Source organism: Oncorhynchus clarkii, chromosome 4, assembly GCF_045791955.1.
Source record: "Oncorhynchus clarkii lewisi isolate Uvic-CL-2024 chromosome 4, UVic_Ocla_1.0, whole genome shotgun sequence".
Lineage (NCBI taxonomy): Eukaryota > Metazoa > Chordata > Actinopteri > Salmoniformes > Salmonidae > Oncorhynchus > Oncorhynchus clarkii.
In genome coordinates this window covers 45,142,647-45,155,772 of record NC_092150.1, presented here as the reverse complement: position 1 = coordinate 45,155,772, position 13,126 = coordinate 45,142,647, and the positions used below count along the sequence as shown (strand labels likewise).

The 13,126-nt window shown below is 61.6% G+C and overlaps 1 protein-coding gene across 2 annotated transcripts in view; it reads left to right on the top strand.

Annotated features, from left to right (window-relative positions):
• LOC139406857 (SH2B adapter protein 1-like) overlaps window positions 1–13,126 on the top strand; it is a 44,338-nt gene that overhangs the window by 25,963 nt on the left and 5,249 nt on the right. The window lies entirely within an intron of this gene.

Here is a 13,126-nt window from a genome sequence, read left to right as displayed (position 1 = left end):
GAGACGTGGCGGATTGTGTGTGAGAGAGGGAGACGTGGCGGATTGCGAAAGAGGGAGACGAGGGAGACGTGGCAGAGCGCGTGAGAGAGAGACGTGGCGGAGTGCGAGAGGGAGACGTGATGGAGCGTGAGAGAAATAGAGGGAGACGTGGGGAAGCGAGAGAAAGAGACGGAGACTTGGCAGAGCGCGAGAGAGAGATGGACGTGTCGGAGTGCGAGAGACAGAGGGAGACGTGGCGGGGTGCGAGAGAGAGAGGGAGACGTGGCGGAGCGCGCGAGAGAGAGGGAGATGTGGCAGAGCTAGAGAGGGAGACGTGGCGGAACGCGAGAGAGAGAGGGAGACGTTGCAGAGCTAGAGAGGGAGACGTGGCAGAGCTAGAGAGAGAGACGTGGCAGAGCTAGAGAGAGAGGGAGACGTGGCGGAGCGCTAGAGAGAGAGGGAGACGTGGCGGAGCGCTAGAGAGAGAGGGAGACGTGGCAGAGATCGAGAGAGAGAGGGAAACTTGGAGAAGCAAGAGAGAGATTGGGAGATGTGGCGGTGTGCGAGAGAGAGAGAGGGAGACGTTGATGGAGATCGAGAGAGGGAGACGTGGCGGATTGTGTGAGAGAGGGAGACGTGGCGGGCGCGAGAGAGAGAGGGAGACGTGGCGGATTGTGTGAGAGAGAGGGAGACGTGGCGGATTGTGTGAGAGAGGGACACGTGGCGGGGCGCGAGAGAGAGGGAGACGTGGCGGAGCGCGAGAGAGAGAGGGAGACGTGGCAGAGCTAGAGAGGGAGACGTGGCAGAGCTAGAGAGAGAGGGAGACGTGGCAGAGCTAGAGAGAGAGGGAGACGTGGCGGAGCGCTAGAGAGAGAGGGAGACGTGGCGGAGCGCTAGAGAGAGAGGGAGACGTGGCGGAGCGCTAGAGAGAGAGGGAGACGTGGCGGAGCGCTAGAGAGAGGGAGACGTGGCGGAGCGCTAGAGAGAGAGGGAGACGTGGCGGAGCGAGAGAGAGAGGGAGACGTGGCGGAGATCGAGAGAGAGAGGGAAACTTGGAGAAGCAAGAGAGAGATTGGGAGACGTGGCGGTGTGCGAGAGAGAGAGGGAGACGTGGATGGAGATCGAGAGAGGGAGACGTGGCGGATTGTGTGAGAGAGAGGGAGACGTGGCGGATTGTGTGAGAGAGAGAGGGAGAAGTGGCAGATTGCGAAAGAGGGAGACGAGGGAGACGTGGCAGAGCGCGTGAGAGAGAGACGTGGCGGAGTGCGAGAGGGAGACGTGAGATAAATATAGGGAGATGTGGGGAAGCGAGAGAAAGAGAAGGAGACTTGGCAGAGCGCGAGAGAAAAGGACACCAGGCGGAGCGAGAGAGAGAGATGGACGTGTTGGAGTGCGAGAGACAGAGGTAGACGTGGCAGAGCTAGAGAGGGAGACGTGGCGGAGCGCGCGAGAGAGAGACGTGGCGGAGCGCGCGAGAGAGAGACGTGGCGGAGCGCGCGAGAGAGAGACGTGGCAGAGCTAGAGAGAGAGACGTGGCAGAGCTAGAGAGAGAGAGACGTGGCAGAGCTAGAGAGAGAGAGACGTGGCAGAGCTAGAGAGAGAGACGTGGCAGAGCTAGAGAGAGAGCCGTGGCAGAGCTAGAGAGAGAGGGAGACGTGGCGGAGCGCTAGAGAGAGGGAGACGTGGCGGAGCGCTAGAGAGAGAGGGAGACGTGACGGTGCGCGCGAGAGAGAGGGAGACGTGACGTGACGGGGCGGGAGAGAGAGAGGGAGACGTGTCCGGACGCGAGAGAAAGCGAGACGTGTCTGGGCGCGAGAGAAAAGGAGACTTGGCGGAGCGCGAGAGAGAGAGGGATACGTGGTAGAGCTAGAGAGGGAGACGTGACGGGGCGCGAGAGAGAGAGGGAGATGTGTCGGGGGGAGAGAGAGAGGGAGACGTGTCGGGGCGCGAGAGAAAAGGAGACTTGGCGGAGCGAGAGAGGGAGACGTGGCGGAGCGCTAGAGAGAGAGGGAGACGTGGCGGAGCTCAAGAGAGAGAGGGAGTATTGGCGGAGCGTGAGAGAAAAGGAGACTTGGCGGAACGAGAGAGATGGACGTGTCGGAGTGCGAGAGAGAGAGGGAGTCGTGTCAGAGCTAGAGAGCGAGACGTGTCTGGGCGCGAAAGAAAAGGAGACTTGGCGGAGCGCGAGAGAGAGAGGGATACGTGGTAGAGCTAGAGAGGGAGACGTGACGGGGCGCGCGAGAGAGAGGGAGATGTGTCGGGGGGAGAGAGAGAGATGGACGTGTCGGATTGCGAGAGAGAGAGGGAGACGTGGCAGAGCTAGAGAGGGAGACGTGGCGGAGTGCAAGAGAGAGAGGGAGACGTGGCAGAGCGCAAGAGAGAGAGAAGTGGCGGAGCGCGAGAGAAAAGTAGACTTGGCGGAGCGAGAGAGATGGACGTGTCGGAGTGCGAGAGAGAGAGGGAGTCGTGTCAGGGCGTGAGAGAAAAGGAGACTTGGCGGAGCGAGAGAGAAAAGGAGACTTGGCGGAGCGAGAGAGAGAGGGTGAAGTGAAGGGGCGCGAGAGAGAGAGGGAGATGTGTCGGTGCACGAGAGAAAAGGAGACTTTGCGGAGAGAGAGGGAGACTTGGCGGAGATCGAGAGAGAGAGGGAAACTTGGCGGAGCGAGATAGAGAGTGGGAGACGTGGCGGTGTGCGAGAGAGAGGGAGATGTGGCGGATTGCGAAAGAGGGAGACGTGGATGGAGATCGAGAGAGGGAGACGTGGCGGATTGTGTGAGAGAGAGGGAGATGTGGCGGATTGCGAAAGAGGGAGACGTGGCGGATTGCGAAAGAGGGAGACGTGGCAGATTGCGAAAGAGGGAGACGTGGCAGATTGCGAAAGAGGGAGACGTGGCAGATTGCGAAAGAGGGAGACGTGGCAGATTGCGAAAGAGGGAGACGTTGCAGAGTGAGAGAGGGAGACGTGGGGAAGCAAGAGAAAGATAGGGAGACTTGGCGGAGCGAGAGAGATGGACGTGTCGGAGTGCGAGAGAGAGAGGGAGACGTGACGGGGCGCAAGAGAGAGATGGACGTGTTCGAGCACGAGAGAGAGAGAGAAAAGGAGACTTGGCGTAGCGCGAGAGAAAAGGAGACTTGGCACGGCGAGAGAGAAAAGGAGACTTGGCGGAGCGCGAGAGAAAAGGAGACTTGGCGGAGCGAGAGAGAAATAGTGACACGTGGACGGGGCGTGAGAGAAAAGGAGACTTGGCGGAGCGAGAGAGGAATAGTGACACGTGACGGGGCGCGAGAGAAAAGGAGACTTGGCGGAGCGAGAGAGAAATAGTGACACGTGGACGGGGCGTGAGAGAAAAGGAGACTTGGCGGAGCGAGAGAGGAATAGTGACACGTGACGGGGCGCGAGAGAAAAGGAGACTTGGCGGAGCGAGAGAGAAATAGTGACACGTGACGGGGCGCGAGAGAAATGGAGACTTGGCGGAGCGAGAGAGAGAGAAAAGGAGACTTGGCGGAGCGAGAGAGAGAAAGAGGGAGACGTGGCGTAACGAGAGAGGGAGATGTGGCAGAGCGCGAGAGAGAGAGGGAGACGTGGCAGGGCACGAGAGAGAGTGAAACGTGTCGGGGAGCGAGAGAAAAGGAGACTTGGCGGAGCGAGAGAAGGAGACGTGGCAGAGCTAGAGAGGGAGACGTGGCGAAGCGCGAGAGAGGGAGACGTGGCAGAGCGCGAGAGAGAAATAGTGACACGTGGACGGGGCGTGAGAGAAAAGGAGACTTGGCGGAGCGAGAGAGGAATAGTGACACGTGACGGGGCGCGAGAGAAAAGGAGACTTGGCGGAGCGAGAGAGAAATAGTGACACGTGGACGGGGCGTGAGAGAAAAGGAGACTTGGCGGAGCGAGAGAGGAATAGTGACACGTGACGGGGCGCGAGAGAAAAGGAGACTTGGCGGAGCGAGAGAGAAATAGTGACACGTGACGGGGCGCGAGAGAAATGGAGACTTGGCGGAGCGAGAGAGAGAGAAAAGGAGACTTGGCGGAGCGAGAGAGAGAGAGAGGGAGACGTGGCGTAACGAGAGAGGGAGATGTGGCAGAGCGCGAGAGAGAGAGGGAGACGTGGCAGGGCACGAGAGAGAGTGAAACGTGTCGTGGAGCGAGAGAAAAGGAGACTTGGCGGAGCGAGAGAGGGAGAAGTGGCAGAGCTAGAGAGGGAGACGTGGCAGAGCTAGAGAGGGAGACGTGGCGGAGCGCGAGAGAGGGAGACGTGGCAGAGCGCGAGAGAGGGAGACGTGGCAGAGCTAGAGAGGGAGACGTGGCAGAGCTAGAGAGAAAAGGAGACTTGGCGGAGCGCAAGAGAAAATGAGACTTGGCGGAGCGCGAGAGAAAAGGAGACTTGGCGGAGCGAGAGAGAAATTGAGACTTGGTGGAGCGCGAGAGAAAAGGAGACTTGGCGGAGCGCGAGAGAAAAGGAGACTTGGCGGAGCGCGAGAGAAAATGAGACTTGGCGGAGCGCGAGAGAAAAGGAGACTTGGCGGAGCGCGAGAGAAAAGGAGACTTGGCGGAGCGAGAGAGAAAAGGAGACATGGCGGAGCGCGAGAGAAAAGGAGACTTGGCGGAGCGCGAGAGAAAAGGAGACTTGGCGGAGCGAGAGAGAAATAGTGACACGTGACGGGGCGCGAGAGAAAAGGAGACTTGGCGGAGCGAGAGAGAAATAGTGACACGTGACGGGGCTCGAGAGAAAAGGAGACTTGTTGGAGAGAGAGGTTGACTTTGCGAAGATCGAGAGAAAATTAGACTTGGCGGAGCGAGAGAGAGAGGGAGACTTGGCGGAGCGAGAGAGAGAGTGAGAGAGGGAGACGTGGCGGAGCGCGAGACAGGGAGTCGTGGCGGAGCGAGAGAGAGAGAGGGAGAAGTGGCAGAGGGAGACGTGGCGGAGTGCTAGAGAGAGACATGGCGGAGTGCTAGAGAGAGACGTGGCGGAGAGAGAGAGAGGCGTGGCGGAGAGAGGAGACGTAGCAGAGCACGAGAGAGAGACGTGGCGGAGCGCGAGAGAGGGAGACTTGGCGGAGAGAGAGAGAGGGAGACGTGGTGGAGCGCTGGAGGGGGAGACGTGGCGGAGCGCGAGACAGGGAGACGTGGCGGAGAGGGGGAGTCGTGGCAGAGAGAGAGGGGGAGAAGTGGCAGAGCGCGAGAGAGGGAGAAGTGGCAGAGAGAGAGAGAGGGAGACGTGGCAGAGAGAGAGAGAGGGAGAAGTGGCAGAGCGCGAGAGAGGGAGACGTGGCGGAGCGCGAGACAGGGAGACGTGGCGGAGAGGGGGAGTCGTGGCAGAGAGAGAGGGGAAGAAGTGGCAGAGCGCGAGAGAGGGAGAAGTGGCAGAGAGAGAGAGAGGGAGACGTGGCAGAGAGAGAGAGAGGGAGAAGTGGCAGAGCGCGAGAGAGGGAGAAGTGGCAGAGAGAGGGAGAAGTGGCAGAGCGCGAGAGAGGGAGAAGTGGCAGAGCGCGAGAGAGGGAGAAGTGGCAGAGAGAGGAGACGTAGCAGAGCACGAGAGAGAGGCGTGGCGGAGAGAGAAAAGGAGTTGGTGCGCTGGAGGGAGAGACGTGGCGGAGCGCGAGACAGGGAGACGTGGTGGAGAGAGGGAGTCGTGGCGGAGAGAGGGAGAGGTGGCAGAGAGAGAGGGAGAAGTGGCAGAGAGAGAGACGTGGTGGAGAGAGAGAGGAGACGTGGCGGAGTGCTAGAGAGAGAGACGTGGCGGAGTGCTAGAGAGAGAGACGTGGCAGAGCGCGAGAGAGAGGCGTGGAGGAGAGAGAGACATGGCGGAGAGAGCGAGAGGCGTGAAGGAGAGAGGGAGACGTGGTGGAGCGCTGGAGGGGGAGACGTGGCGGAGCGCGAGACGGAGAGGGGCAGAGAGAGAGAGAGACGTGGCGGAGTGCTAGATAGAGAGACGTGGCGGAGCGCGAGAGAGACGTGGCGGAGCGAGAGAGAGGGAGACATGGTTGAGAGCGAGAGAAGGAGACGTGGCGGAGAGAGAGACGTGGCGGAGTGCTAGAGAGAGAGGCGTGGAGGAGAGAGAGACGTGGCGGAGCGCGAGAGAGAGAGGCGTGAAGGAGAGAGAGAGACGTGGCGGAGAGAGAGAGGCATGGAGGAGAGAGAGACGTGGCGGAGAGAGAGAGGCGTGAAGAAGAGAGACGTGGAGGAGAGAGAGATACGTGGCGAAGCAAGACGTGACGGCGCGTGATAGATAGGCATGGAGGAGAGAGATGTGGCAGAGCGCGAGAGAAGGAGACGTGGCGGAGAGGGAGAGAGAGGGAGACGTGGCGGAGAGAGAGGGAGACATGGTGGAGAGAGGGAGACATGGTGGAGCGCTGGAGGGGGAGACATGGCGGAGCGCGAGACGGAGAGGGGGAGTTGTGGCAGAGGGAGAGAGAGAGACGTGGCGGAGCGCGCGAGAGACGTGGCGGAGCGAGAGAGAGGGAGACATGGTTGAGAGAGAGAGAAGGAGATGTGGCGGAGAGAGAGACGTGGCGGAGTGCTAGAGAGAGACGCTGGAGGGGGAGACGTGGCGGAGCGCGAGACGGAGAGGGGCAGAGAGAGAGAGAGACGTGGCGGAGTGCTAGATAGAGAGATGTGGCGGAGCGCGCGAGAGACGTGGCGGAGCGAGACAGAGAGACATGGTTGAGAGAGAGAGAAGGAGATGTGGCGTAGAGAGAGACGTGGCGGAGTGCTAGATAGAGATGTGGCGGATCGCGAGAGAGAGAGGCGTGGAGGAGAGAGAGACGTGGCGGAGCGCGAGAGAGAGAGGCGTGAAGGAGAGAGAGAGACGTGGCGGAGAGAGAGAGGCATGGAGGAGAGAGAGACGTGGCGGAGAGAGAGAGGCGTGAAGAAGAGAGACGTGGAGGAGAGAGAGATACGTGGCGAAGCAAGACGTGACGGCGCGTGATAGATAGGCATGGAGGAGAGAGATGTGGCAGAGCGCGAGAGAAGGAGACGTGGCGGAGAGGGAGAGAGAGGGAGACGTGGCGGAGAGAGAGGGAGACATGGTGGAGAGAGGGAGACATGGTGGAGCGCTGGAGGGGGAGACATGGCGGAGCGCGAGACGGAGAGGGGGAGTTGTGGCAGAGGGAGAGAGAGAGACGTGGCGGAGCGCGCGAGAGACGTGGCGGAGCGAGAGAGAGGGAGACATGGTTGAGAGAGAGAGAAGGAGATGTGGCGGAGAGAGAGACGTGGCGGAGTGCTAGAGAGAGACGCTGGAGGGGGAGACGTGGCGGAGCGCGAGACGGAGAGGGGCAGAGAGAGAGAGAGACGTGGCGGAGTGCTAGATAGAGAGATGTGGCGGAGCGCGCGAGAGACGTGGCGGAGCGAGACAGAGAGACATGGTTGAGAGAGAGAGAAGGAGATGTGGCGTAGAGAGAGACGTGGCGGAGTGCTAGATAGAGACGTGGCGGATCGCGAGAGAGAGAGGCGTGGAGGAGAGAGAGACGTGGCGGAGCGCTAGAGAGAGAGGCGTGAAGGAGAGAGAGAGACGTGGCGGAGCGCGAGAGAGAGAGGCTTGAAGGAGAGAGAGAGACGTGGCGGAGCGCGAGAGAGAGAGGCGTGAAGGAGAGAGAGAGACGTGGCGGAGCGCGAGAGAGAGACGTGGCGGAGAGAGAGACATGGCGGAGAGAGAGAAAGAGGGAGACGTGGCGGAGAGAGAGAGAGACGTGGCGGAGAGAGAGAGAGGGAGACGTGGCGGAGAGAGGGGGAGGGAGAAGTGGCAGAGAGAGAGACGTGGCGGAGTGCTAGAGAGAGAGACGTGGCGGAGTGCGAGAGAGAGAGGCTTGAAGGAGAGAGAGAGAGAGAGAGAGAGAGAGGCGTGAAGGAGAGAGAGAGACGTGGCGGAGCGCGAGAGAGAGACGTGGTGGAGAGAGAGACATGGCGGAGAGAGAGAGAGACGTGGCGGAGCACGAGAGAGAGACGTGGAGGAGAGAGAGAGAGGGAGACGTGGCGGAGAGAGAGAGAGACGTGGCGGAGCACGAGAGAGAGACGTGGCGGAGAGAGAGACGTGGCGGAGAGAGAGACATGGCGGAGAGGGAGAGACGTGGCGGAGCACAAGAGAGAGACGTGGAGGAGAGAGAGAGGGAGACGTGGCGGAGCGCTAGTGAGAGGGAGACGTGGCGGATAGGGAGACGTGGCGGATAGAGGGGGAGGGAGAAGTGGCAGAGAGAGAGATGTGGCGGAGTGCTAGAGAGAGAGACGTGGCGGAGTGCTAGAGAGAGACGTGGCGGAGAGAGAGAGAGACGTGGCGGAGCACGAGAGAGAGATACGTGGCAGAGAGAGAGGGAGGCGTGGCGGAGAGAGAGGGAGACGTGGCGGAGCGCAAGAGAGGAAGAAGTGGCAGAGAGAGGGGGAGATGTGGCGGAGCGCACGAGAGGAAGAAGTGGCAGAGAGAGGGGGAGATGTGGCGGAGAGAGAGAGAGAGACTTTGTGGAGCGGGAGAGAGAGAGAGGGAGACGTGGCGGAGATAGGGAGACGTGGCAGAGCGGGAGAGATGGAGACGTGGCAGAGCTGGAGAGAGAGAGAGAGAGACGTGGCAGAGCTGGAGAGAGGGAGACGTGGCAGAGCTGGAGAGAGAGAGGGAGACGTGGCGGAGAGAGGGGGAGGGAGAAGTGGCAGAGAGAGAGATGTGGCGGAGTGCTAGAGAGAGAGACGTGGCGGAGTGCTAGAGAGAGACGTGGCGGAGAGAGGCTTGAAGGAGAGAGAGACGTGGCGGAGCGCGAGAGAGAGGTGTGGAGGTGAGAGAGACATAGCGGAGAGAGAGACGTGGAGGAGAGAGAGAGAGACGTGGCGGAGCACGAGAGAGAGATACGTGGCAGAGAGAGAGGGAGGCGTGGCGGAGAGAGAGGGAGACGTGGCGGAGCGCAAGAGAGGAAGAAGTGGCAGAGAGAGGGGGAGATGTGGCGGAGCGCAAGAGAGGAAGAAGTGGCAGAGAGAGGGGGAGATGTGGCGGAGCGCAAGAGAGGAAGAAGTGGCGGAGAGAGAGAGAGAGACTTTGTGGAGCGGGAGAGAGAGAGAGGGAGACGTGGCGGAGATAGGGAGACGTGGCAGAGCGGGAGAGATGGAGACGTGGCAGAGCTGGAGAGAGAGAGAGAGACGTGGCAGAGCTGGAGAGAGGGAGACGTGGCAGAGCTGGAGAGAGAGAGGGAGACGTGGCGGAGCGGGAGAGAGAGACGGAGACGTGGCGGAGAGAGAGGGAAGGTGGCGGAGCGGGAGAGTGAGAGGGAGACGTTGCGGAGAGAGAGAGAGACGTGGCAGAGCGGGAGAGGGAGACGTGGTGGAGCGGGAGAGAGAGACAGGGAGATGTGGCAGAGAGAGAGAGGGAGACGTCGCGGAGCGGGAGAGGGAGACGTGGTGGAGCGGGAGAGAGAGAAGGATACGTGGCGGAGAGATAGAGGGAGACGTGGCAGAGCGGGAGAGAGAGAGAGGGAGACGTGGCAGAGCGGGAGAGAGAGAGGGGGAGACGTGGTGGAGCGAGAGAGAGAGAGAGAGGGAGTCGTGGCGGAGAGAGAGAGAGGGAGACGTGGCAGAGCGGGAGAGAGAGAGAGAGGGAGACGTGGCAGAGCGGGAGAGAGAGGGGGAGACGTGGCGGAGCGAGAGAGAGAGAGAGAGAGGGAGTCGTGGCAGAGAGAGAGGGAGACGTGGCGGAGAGAGAGAGAGGGAGACGTGGCGGAGCGGGAGAGATAGAGGGAGACGTGGCTGAACGGGAGAGAGAGAGGGAGACGTGGCTGAGCGGGAGAGAGAGAGGGAGACGTGGCTGAGCGGGAGAGAGAGAGGGAGACGTGGCTGAGAGGGAGAGAGAGAGGGAGACGTGGCTGAGCGGGAGGGAGAGGGAGACGTGGCTGAGCGGGAGGGAGAGGGAGACATTGCGGAGCGGGAGAGGAAGATGTGGCGGAGCAGGAGAGAGACGGGGAGATGTGGCGGAGCAGGAGAGAGAGAGAGGGAGATGTTGCGGAGCAGGAGAGAGAGAGAGGGAGATGTTGCGGAGCGGGAGAGAGGGAGACGTGGCTGAGCGGGAGGGAGAGGGAGACATTGCGGAGCGGGAGAGGAAGATGTGGCGGAGCAGGAGAGAGAGGGGGAGATGTGGCGGTTAGAGAGAGAGAGAGGGAGGCGTGGCGGAGTGGGAGAGAAAGACAGGGAGACGTGGTGAGGGAGAAGTGGCTGAGAGAGAGAGTGGGAGACGTGGCGAAGAGAGAGAGAGGGAGACGTGGCGGAACGCGAGAGAGAGACGTGGCGGAGCGCGAGAGAGAGAGACGTGGAGCGCGAGAGAGGGAGACGTGGCCGAGAGAGAGGGAGACATGGCAGAGCAGGAGAGAGAGAGGGAGATGTGGCGGAGAGAGAGAGAGAGAGGGAGACGTGGCTGAGCGGGAGAGAGAGAGGGAGACGTGGCTGAGCGGGAGAGAGAGAGGGAGACGTGGCTGAGCGGGAGAGAGAGAGGGAGACATGGCTGAGGGAGAGGGAGACATTGCGGAGCGGGAGAGGAAGATGTGGCGGAGCAGGAGAGAGAGGGGGAGTCGTGGCGGAGAAAGAGAGGGAGACGTGGCGGAGCGGAGCGAGAGGGAGGGAGACGTTGCGGCACATGAGAGAGAGAGAGGGAGACAAGGCGGAGCGGGAGAGAGAGAGGGGGAGACGTGGCGGAGAGAGGGAGACGTGGTAGAGGGAGACGTTCCAAAGCTAGAGAGGGAGACGTTGCAGAGCTAGAGAGGGAGACGTGGCAGAGCTAGAGAGGGAGACTTGGTGGAGAGAGGGAGAGGGACGTGTCGTAGCGTGAGTTTGAGGGGGAGACGTGGCGGAGTGGTAGAGAGAGGGAGACGTTGCGGAGTGGGAGAGGGGGAGACGTGGTAGAGCGCGAGGAGGAGACGTGGCAGAGCTAGAGAGGGAGACGTGGCTGAGAGAGAGAGAGAGGGAGACGTGGCAGAGCGGGAGAGGGAGACGTGGTGGAGCGGGAGAGAGAGACAGGGAGATGTGGCAGAGAGAGAGAGGGAGACGTCGCGGAGCGGGAGAGAGAGAGGGAGACGTTGCGGAGAGAGAGGGAGAGAGAGGGAGACGTGGCAGAGCGGGAGAGGGAGACGTGGTGGAGCGGGAGAGAGAGAAGGATACGTGGCGGAGAGATAGAGGGAGACGTGGCAGAGCGGGAGAGAGAGAGAGGGAGACGTGGCAGAGCGGGAGAGAGAGAGGGGGAGACGTGGCGGAGCGAGAGAGAGGGAGACGTGGCAGAGAGATGGAGACGTGGCGGAGCGGGAGAGAGAGAGGGAGACGTTGTGGAGCGGGAGAGAGTGAGAGAGAGATGTGGCGGAGAGAGAGAGAGGGAGACATGGCGGAACGCGAGAGAGAGAGACGTGGCGGAGCGCGAGAGAGAGAGACGTGGTGGAGCGCGAGAGAGGGGAGACGTGGCGGAGAGAGAGGGAGACATGGCGGAGCAGGAGAGAGAGAGGGAGATGTTGCGGAGCGGGAGAGAGAGGGAGACGTGGCTGAGCGGGAGAGAGAGAGGGAGACGTGGCTGAGCGGGAGGGAGAGGGAGACATTGCGGAGCGGGAGAGGAAGATGTTGCGGAGCGGGGGAGAGAGAGGGAGACGTGGCTGAGCGGGAGAGAGAGGGGGAGACGTGGCTGAACGGGAGAGAGAGAGGGAGACGTGACTGAACGGGAGAGAGAGAGGGAGACGTGGCTGAACGGGAGAGAGAGAGGGAGACGTGGCTGAACGGGAGAGAGAGAGGGAGACGTGGCTGAACGGGGGAGAGAGAGGGAGACGTGGCTGAACGGGAGAGAGAGGGGGAGACGTGGCTGAGCGGGAGGGAGAGGGAGACATTGCGGAGCAGGAGAGGAAGATGTGGCGGAGCAGGAGAGAGAGGGGGAGATGTGGCGGAGAGAGAGAGAGAGGGAGGCGTGGCGGAGTGGGAGAGAAAGACAGGGAGACGTGGTGGAGAGAGAGAGGGAGACGTGGCGGTGCGGGAGAGAGAGCGAGGGAGACGTGGTGGAGCGGGAGAGAGAGAGGGAGTCGTTGCGGAGAAAGAGAGGGAGACGTGGCGGAGCGAGAGGGAGGGAGACGTTGCGGAACGTGAGAGAGAGAGGGAGACATGGCGGAGCGGGAGAGAGAGAGGGGGAGACGTGGCGGAGAGAGGGAGACGTGGTAGAGGGAGACGTTGCAGAGCTAGAGAGGGAGACGTTGCAGAGCTAGAGAGGGAGATGTGGCAGTGCTAGAGAGGGAGACTTGGTGGAGCGAGAGAGAGAGAGGGAGACGTGACGGAGAGAGGGAGAGGGACGTGTCGGAGCGTGAGTTTGAGGGGGAGACGTGGCGGAGCGGTAGAGAGAGAGAGGGAGACGTTGCGGAACGTGAGAGAGAGAGGGAGACATGGCGGAGCGGGAGAGAGAGTCAGGGAGACGTGGCTGAGGGAGAGGGAGACATTGCGGAGCGGGAGAGGAAGATGTGGCGGAGCAGGAGAGAGAGGGGGAGATGTGGCGGAGAGAGAGAGAAAGACAGGGAGACGTGGCGGAGAGAGAGAGAGAGGGAGGCGTGGCGGAGTGGGAGAGAAAGACAGGGAGACGTGGCGGAGCGGGAGAGAGAGGGAGTCGTGGCGGAGAAAGAGAGGGAGACGTGGCGGAGCGAGAGGGAGGGAGACGTTGCGGAACGTGAGAGAGAGAGGGAGACATGGCGGAGCGGGAGAGAGAGAGGGGGAGACGTGGCGGAGAGAGGGAGACGTGGTAGAGGGAAACGTTGCAGAGCTAGAGAGGGAGACGTTGCAGAGCTAGAGAGGGAGATGTGGCAGTGCTAGAGAGGGAGACTTGGTGGAGCGAGAGAGGGAGACGTGACGGAGAGAGGGAGAGGGACGTGTCGGAGCGTGAGTTTGAGGGGGAGACGTGGCGGAGCGGTAGAGAGAGAGAGGGAGACGTTGCGGAACGTGAGAGAGAGAGGGAGACATGGCGGAGCGGGAGAGAGAGTTAGGGAGACGTGGCTGAGGGAGAGGGAGACATTGCGGAGCGGGAAAGGAAGATGTGGCGGAGCAGGAGAGAGAGGGGGAGATGTGGCGGAGAGAGAGAGAAAGACAGGGAGACGTGGCGGAGAGAGAGAGAGAGGGAGGCGTGGCGGAGTGGGAGAGAAAGACAGGGAGACGTGGCGGAGCGGGAGAGAG